This window comes from Balaenoptera physalus (genome assembly GCF_965194825.1).
Source record: "Balaenoptera physalus genome assembly, chromosome: 1".
Lineage (NCBI taxonomy): Eukaryota > Metazoa > Chordata > Mammalia > Artiodactyla > Balaenopteridae > Balaenoptera > Balaenoptera physalus.
In genome coordinates this window covers 150,813,198-150,821,470 of record NC_138882.1, presented here as the reverse complement: position 1 = coordinate 150,821,470, position 8,273 = coordinate 150,813,198, and positions in this window count along the sequence as shown.

Sequence of the window (8,273 nt, the reverse complement as noted above, 5' to 3'; positions counted from 1 at the left end):
TGGCTTACCGGTGGGGCCTGATTGGCCGGAACAGAGAGGTTCTGTGTCCTGAGCCGTCTGAGGGGACCGGAGCTTTTATTAAACACCTACTGTGTGTATAAGTAAGGGCGCTAACCCAGTGCCTGCTGAGTACTGGGCATGGTGCTGAGCCTCCCAGACCTGTGCTTGTGTCCCCCCAGTTTCAGAGGCACGTATCGGACCCTCCATCTTGCAGAGGAGGAAGCTGAAGTGCAGAGGGTTTGAGCCACTGTCGTGGCTTGAGTCGCTTCACAAGAAGACCCTGTGGCAGGGAGCTGAGGACGAGGAGTTTATCCGGGAGGTGATCCCCGGAAGCACAGGTAGGGGAGGGGGGCAGGGAGATGGGGGTGAGAAGAAGCCGATTCTAGGTATGTTAGCCAGCAGCTGACCTCCGTGGGCAACCGAGGCTCCACCCCCACGGGCAGCTCTGGGAGATGGTGTTTCAGTGAGGCAGGAGGAGGCAGCGTGTTTGTCCACCACTGCCAGCTGCCCCTGGGTGACGGCCGCTCGAGGCCATCCTCTCCCAGGCATTTCCAACCTGCCTGTGTATGCCCCAGTGTCCAGGGGTCGCAGCAGGAGCTTGGGAATGGTGAGGGCCACAGGGTGTGGGCAGGGCTGTGACAGCATCCACTTGTTACCCCCTGAATCCCTCATCTGTGAAGTGTTTGTCCCACTCCTGGAGCAACCGCCTCTCTCCCTGCACCCCAGTGAAGCTCCAGTCTCCTTTCCCTGCTGTTCTCCCCGCCCCGCCTCGCATATCCCTCACCCCATCTTCCCCCTTGGGCTGAGATTCCAGGCTCAGGGTCATCCTGCCCTCCCTTCATTGCATCTGCTGGACGAGCCCCGCTGGCCACACTCTCCGCCGGGTGTCTGGACCTCTGGGCGCTGCTGGGCAGGGTCCCGTCACCATGTAGTCAGCACCAGCACCCGTTGTTCATGGTCTCCAGCCTCGTCTAGGGTCTCGGCTCCGCCCCCCAGCCTTTCCATGTTTCCCCAGGTGACTCTCTCTGTGACTCTCCACAGACACCATCCCAGGCGGTCACCAGTCTCCCCGAGACAGTGCATCCCCACCTCTCCTGCAGATGACCCCATCCCTTCCCGTGGAGGGAAAAAGGCAAACAGTAAAGCAGGAACCCTTTCACCTTACAGACCTCACCTTGTGCTCATACATCCCTCCCCGCAGCCTCTGGGGAAGGTGTTCCCACCTCCTGTCTGAGGCCAATCCCTCCAACCTGTGCCGGGAGCCCAGCCCTCCCACTGCTTTGGGCACCTAGCTCTCCAGTAGCTCTCGCCTCCCCCATATCCTTAGAGCCTCTCCTGCCCAGCTGGCGCTCTCCATCCACAGTTAAGCGCATGCAGGTCTCCCCACCGTGGCTGGGGATACAAACCCTTTCCGTGAGCCTGTGTTTCCCTCCAGCTCTCACCCTACCCATCTGCTGGCTTTCACTGCCAGGCTTCTTGAGAGCAGTGTCTACACTTATCTCTTCCATTTCTCCCCTCCTCTCCCTCTTCCAAGGTTTGCTGGGCTGTACTCCCCCGCTGCAGTCGAACTATGTGTCCTGGTCACCAACAATTTCTGGTCACTAAGTCCCATCAGTGTTCCCCCTTTCTCCTAAATAAACCATGTGCTTTCAAATCCTGTCTCAAGGTCTGCTTTTGGGAGGGCCCAAACTGGGATGCACGCCCACTCCTAGAACATCACTGGCAAGAGGAGGTTAGCATGATTCATCCCAAAAGACCAGGCATTTCACTTCCACCATGCTCCAGAATTTTGGTTAGCAAGAGCAAGGATGGCCGTTGGGCTGGTAACCACCGTAGTGCCCCTCGGGTCCCCCACAGCTCCCAGCTGAACTTATCGCCACCCCTCCCCTAAACTTGCTTCTCCCTCAGGTTTCCTATTCAACGTGGCAGCACAACCAACCCACCAAGCCAGAAACGCAGGAGCTGCCTCGACTTCCCCTCATCCCCATATTGGCAGTCACACTTGAGTTTGGTCACCACTCTAGGCTCTGACACAACTTCTGAAACCATCACTACCCCCTCCCCATCTCTCTCTGCATTTCTACAGCAGGCTCTTCCATCTCACCGGCTCGCGTGTCTCCGCTCTTGCCTGCTCCTTGCCCACCCCACCCACTCTCTACTCTGATCTTTCTAAAATGCTAATCTGACCATGTCAGCCCTCTGCTCAGGATAAAATCCAAAGTTCTCTGCTTGGCATTCATGCCTCTTCAGGACACCCCACCACCCTCCCACACATGGAGCGCATCTCAGACTTTGTCCCCATCCTGAGAGTCACATCCCAGCTACCCGTGTCTCTCTCACTTCTCCTACATGCTGTGCCCTGAGCCTGGATTGCCTTTCTTTCTGCTCTATCTTCCCTTGACAGACTCTTACTCATCCTTCAAAACATTGTCACCTCCTCCAGGGAGTCATCCTGACCCCACCCCAAGCTGGGAGTGTGCCCCTCCCTGGGCACACCCCCTAGCACAGAGAGGACCACCCGTGCTCTGGCTGCCTGGTTTTTCTGTGAATACCCTCCATCTACTTGGGTTTTCATCCCACCGCCCAGCACAAGCTTCACCCAGAGCATATCCTTTCATTGTCTCCATCCAACTGCAATGAAGAGTAGCCCCTGCTTGCTGTAACTAGAGAAAGCCCGTGCGCCGCAGTGAAGACCCAATGCAGCCAAAAATAAATAAATAAATAAGAAATATATTTAAAAAAACAAAACAAAAAAACAAAGGCTGCAAAGAGGCTGCACAGACCCCAGGTCTCGCACGTGTCTTTCTAACCCATCTCTCCTTGAAGTCACCTCTGGGTGGGGCCTCCCCTGCCTGGCTGCCCCTCCCCCCAATCAGCAGCCTGGCCTCAACTGCTCTCCCAGTCCCCAGGGGAGGTGGTGGAGAAGGAACAAAGGCCACCGCCGCCACCCCGCCAGGGTCACTGGGGAGTGCCTGTGCCATCAACAGGACCGTCACCCTGCGCAGTCGGGGGCCTTCCAGTGTCTTGCTGTGCAGACTCCCACGGCTGAGCCCTGAGGACCCACCTCAAACTTCCAGGGGGAGTCTTAGTGTAGAGAGGACCCTCCTTTCTGCAGCACCCTAGAGCTACTGGACACAGAGCTGTCCCTGAAACGGCGTTGTGAGTATGTCCGGGGGTGGTGTGCTGCCATGCTGTTTCTGTCACTGTGCATATTTGTCTGTCTCTGGGTGCACCTGTGTTGCCATCTGGTCACGCTGTTTTCTTGGGCTCATGAGCCCACTTTAGTGTCTATGCATGGGGCACCACGTACGTTGATCTCTTTGTGGGTGACTGTCCATTGCTGAGTGTGAATATGCCCTTTTGTGACTAGAGCCACTCATACCTGTTCCTTTGCACACATCTCTGATGCCCCTTCCACACTCACTGGCTAGACGTTGTGTTGGATGGGATGGTGGGCGGGGATGGGGCAGGCTACAGTGCCTGCCCTCATGCAACACCACTTTCTCCACCAGCTGTTCTACCCTGTGAGCATCCGTTTCTTTGCCTATAAAACAGGGAAGCTACTGCTCTCAAGATGGTGAGAATTAAGTGAGATAACTTAGTGGACACTGTTGATGTGCCGCCTCTGTCACCCTGGCCCAGCTGGAGGAACACGCACCGGGGGCTTCCTGCGTCTCCCTGCCTGGGGGCTTCTCTGGCTGCCAGGCTGAGCCCACACCTGGGAGGCCACAAGCGCCAGGAGTTGGAACAAGCCTCAGTCCCAGAGAGACAATGGATGTTGGTGGATAAACACCCCAGCTCCCTCACCCCTGGGTGGGGTAGTTCTGAGTGCCTTCTGCGGTCAGTGGCAGGACCCCAGCGGATGAGCTCCAGCTGTGCAGGGAAAAGCTGCCCATCAACACACGCTGTGCTGGCTTCCCTCCCCACTCCCTCGCCGTGCTTCCCTGGATCCCCTCCCACATAAACTTCTTGCATCCACATCCCCACTCAGAGTCAGCTTTGCGGCACACCCAGCCTGAAACAGATGACTCAGACCTGGAGCTCAGGAGACGTTCAGCAGGTGCTACTTACCTCCATGCTCACTTTTCCAGAATTGGACGTCTTCGAGAACACAGTCGTGACTCCAGCTGAACCGCCACCTGCCCATCAGCATCATCCAGGAGCAGGTGTGGGCCAGAGGCCTGGGGATGCAGGGAGTGGGAGGGGAGTCGGGGCCGTGGGTGCTCGGGCACCTACCACAGGCTGAGCGCCTTGGAAGCACAGGACTACAGAGTTGTACAATTACGTTCTTGTGTCCCAGGTTCTACATTCCATTGTCCACCCCACTGCTCAGACTCAGGGTTCTATGTCCAACATACAGGCTTCAATCCCCAATTCTGTAGGCCTTGTTGCAAAGACTCCCCACCATCACCCCCCTCCTCCCCTCTCTCCATGTCCTCTTGCAGGCGGCCAGGCCGGAGGTGAAGTTCCTCTGGGTCCGGGCGCAGGAGTTGATGCAGGCTCACCTGCCCAACAAGCTGGCCGGTGTGGCCTACCATCCGGCCCTGTGTGCCCACCTGGCCGCTGTGCTGTGCCGAGATCCAGGACCTGGTCAAGACTGTCACCCCGCCCTGCTACAGGCTGGTGTGCTCTGTCAGCATCGGGAGCAAGGGGCAGGACAGCGTGGTGGTCTCCAGCGGGTGCCTGTGGGACCCACATGCAGACAGCTTTGCCATCTCCCACTACGTGAACCCCACGCTCTTCAGCATGGCACTGGTGCATGCCATCTATTTGGAGTGAGCCCTGTGGGATGAAGGGTCTGGGACCTTCATGGGGCCCTGTACTAGAGCCTGGCAGGGAAAACTCAGCCCCGGACCCATCAGTCAGTGACCTGGGAAAGCAGCACCCACCCAGGCAAGGCCAGCCGCTTCCACAGCTCTTGGTCAATTAAAAGGAAATGAGTAAGGTGCATCTACATTTGCCCTCCTTGGGCCACCCAGACCACACACACCGCTGAGTTCTTTTGCCTCTGGCTGGAATTATGTCATCCATGTGCGGCTCCTGGCGGGCTGCACAGATCAGAAGCTCTGAGGGGCAGCTATCTATGTCTTTGATTAATAAAAAATGGGAAATAAATTAGTAATGACTTAATACATGCAATTTGGGATCAAAATCTTCCAAAGCATGGGGAAAATAACAAAAAAGGGAGTTCTTTTTTAAAAATAAATTTATTTATTTATTTATTTTTATTTATTTATTTTTTTGGCTGCATTGGGTCTTCGTTGCTGCGTGCGGGCTTTCTCTAGTTGGTGGCGAGCGGGGGCTACTCTTCGTTGCGGTGCATGAGCTTCTCATTGCGGTGGCTTCTCTTGTTGTAGAGCACGGGCTCTAGGCACACGGGCTTCGGTATTTGTGGCTCACGGGCTCTAGAGCGCAGGCTCAGTAGTTGTGGCGCACGGGCTTAGCTGCTCCGCGGCATGTGGGATCTTCCCGGACCAGGGCTCAAACCCATGTCCCCTGCATTGGCAGGCAGATTCTTAACCACTGCACCACCAGGGAAGTCCACAAAAGGGAGTTCTTGATAGTGACAAGTTTGAGAACAAGTGCTGTCATCCAGAGGCCAGCATGAGCCAGGCACTGCTGGGGAGGGCCTCCAGGGAGAGGAGAGAAAGGGGGCTGGTTCTCACACTCGCTCCGGGCCAGGCGCTGTGCTTGGGCATCACATACGTTTTCCTCATCCTCACACAGTCCCGGGAGATGGCGGTACCATCTCCACTTTATAGATGAGTAAGTAAACTGAGGCCCAGAGAGGCCAAGTTACTTGCCCTGTATACCTACAGCATCAGTCAGAGATTTGAACCTAGGTCTGCCTCACTTAAAAAACGAAAACAAAACACAATAAAACAAAACAAAAAGTCCAAAACTGTGGTGTCTGGAAAGTCACTCTGGTCTGAGTTTACGAGGAAAAGAAGAGGGACAAGCAGAGGGAACAGCATGTAAGCTATGGGTGCTGGGCATGGTTTATACTATTGACTGTTGTGACTAATCAGGGCACACGGTAGGTACTTGCAGTAGTTTCAAATGAAAGATTGAAAAGCTTGGAGGCATAAAAGGGCACAGCCTACCCTGAGGTGGGAGAGAAGGAATGAATGTTTTTAAGCCGCTAGTTTCTGAAGCACTTTGACCAGGCATATTTAATCTTATTTTAACAAATCTCTAATTATGGAACTATTTCAAACACAGAAAAAGATAGAACATTAATAAAGCAGACAACGGTGAACCCATCACCCAGATTTACCAGATGATCATACTTTGCTATATTCATTTCAAATATTTTTATAGTAAAGTGACACAGATAAAAGCCCTCATCCCATCCCATCCCACTCCCTTCTCTCTGTCAGAGGTCACCACTGTCCTTGAAGTTGGTGAATCTCCTTCCTGAGCGTTTGGTATTATTTTGTGTTTTTAAATTTTCCAAATATGGCTATCTTACTGTACCTTTCCTTTTACAATTCGGTTTTCACTCAATTATTATGCTTTTAGGATTTAGTCTATGTTGATACATGTAAATCTAGTTTACTCACTTGAACTGCTGTATGGTATTCCACTGTGAGTCTACACAGAACAGTGCATTTCTCCGTTTTCTTACCGATGAACATATAGGTAGTTTCCATTCTTTGCGGTTTCAAACAGTACAGCAGTGAAAGTCTTTATACACGTCTCCTGGTGCACCCTCGTGTCACATACAGCCTTTATAACAATTGCAGCATGTACCCCTGCGTGACCTTGGAGAATTGTTTAATGTCTCAGAAACTTAGTTTCCTCATCAGTAAATTGGGATAATAAAATAGCATGCATTTTGGTGACGACTGCATGCTTCAATGTAGGTGAAAAGCCTTTTGCAACCTGTAAAGGACTCCATGAAATGTTAGCTGTTTATCACTCAGGTGTTTGACATCCAGGATGTACTGAGCACCCTTCCACGCTGGGGACACAATGAACAGGGACGACCCCTGATGTGCTCACATGCATAAGAGACAGTTTGATGGGTGCAGCAACAGAAGAACGCGCAAGACTCTGCTCAGTAATCTAGCCTGGAGTATAGAGGCAGGCAAGGCTCCCGAGAGGCAGTGACACTAAGCTAAGTCCTCTAAAGACAAGGAGGCTTAGGCGAGTGGAAGATGGGAGGGTGGAAGGCTGGCCCAGGCAGAGGGAGCAGCAAATGTGAAGGGACTGAAGGACGCAAGAGAACGTGCTTGGAACATAAGAGTTGAGGGGAGGGGTGGTAAGACAGAATCAGCCTGGAGAGGTAAGCAGAGCCACGATGCTGTACCCTGAGGGCAGCAGGAAGCCACTGAAGGATTTAAGCAAGGGAGTGACAGGCTCAGATCTGCGTGTTAGAAGCAGCAGTCTGAATAAGCTCTGGAGAGCTGCAACACGGTACTCACACTCAACAACAACGTATACTACACTTAGAAATTTGTTATGAGGGTAGATCTCATGTTAAGTATTGGGTTGGCCAAAAAGTTCGTTCCGATTTTTCCATAACATCTTACGGAAAAACCCGTACGAACTTTTTGGCCAGCACAGTGTTATCACTACAATTAAAAAAAATGGGTCTGGCCACAGTGTGAAAGGGGGTGTAGGGGAGAGGCCGGAGGTTGGAGGCTGAGGACGGGAATGCTGCAGGCAAAGCATGATGAGGGCGGAACCAAGGCAGCCATTGATTTTGCCACCAACGCCCTGACAGCATCACCAGGAGAGATGGGAGGAACGGGCCAGCTCACCCTGAGCTGGGAACCTCACCCTGATTCAAAGAGGTTTGTGCTCACGCACTCCAACTAGTCCCCTTCTTGGACTCACTTATCATCTTTCGAGGCACAGGACCCAGCCATGAGCTCTCAAGTTGCCGGATGGTATGAGCCCTTTGGCATCTTGGCACCAAGGGCGTGGCTTGGTCTTTACCAATGTCCCATACGGAACCCCACCAGCATCTAGACTGCACAGATCCCACACGGAGTGAGGGGAAGGGCAGGGTGAAACATTCTAGGGTAAGAGGGGCTGTTGGTTATCACTGGATGGTAATAGCTAAACATCAAATATCTAAAATGGGAAAAGACAGACATACAGACCCAGACCCCTCACTCCCTAAGTGGGGACCACCTACCACCCCTAACTGTGAGTGAGAGGCCTCTACCCTCAGGGCAGTGGTGCGCCCTGGCCTCCCCTAGGCCAGGCTAGAGCACTGCCATCCATTCTCCTAGCGCGCCATACTTCCCTTTTCAGCACACTCA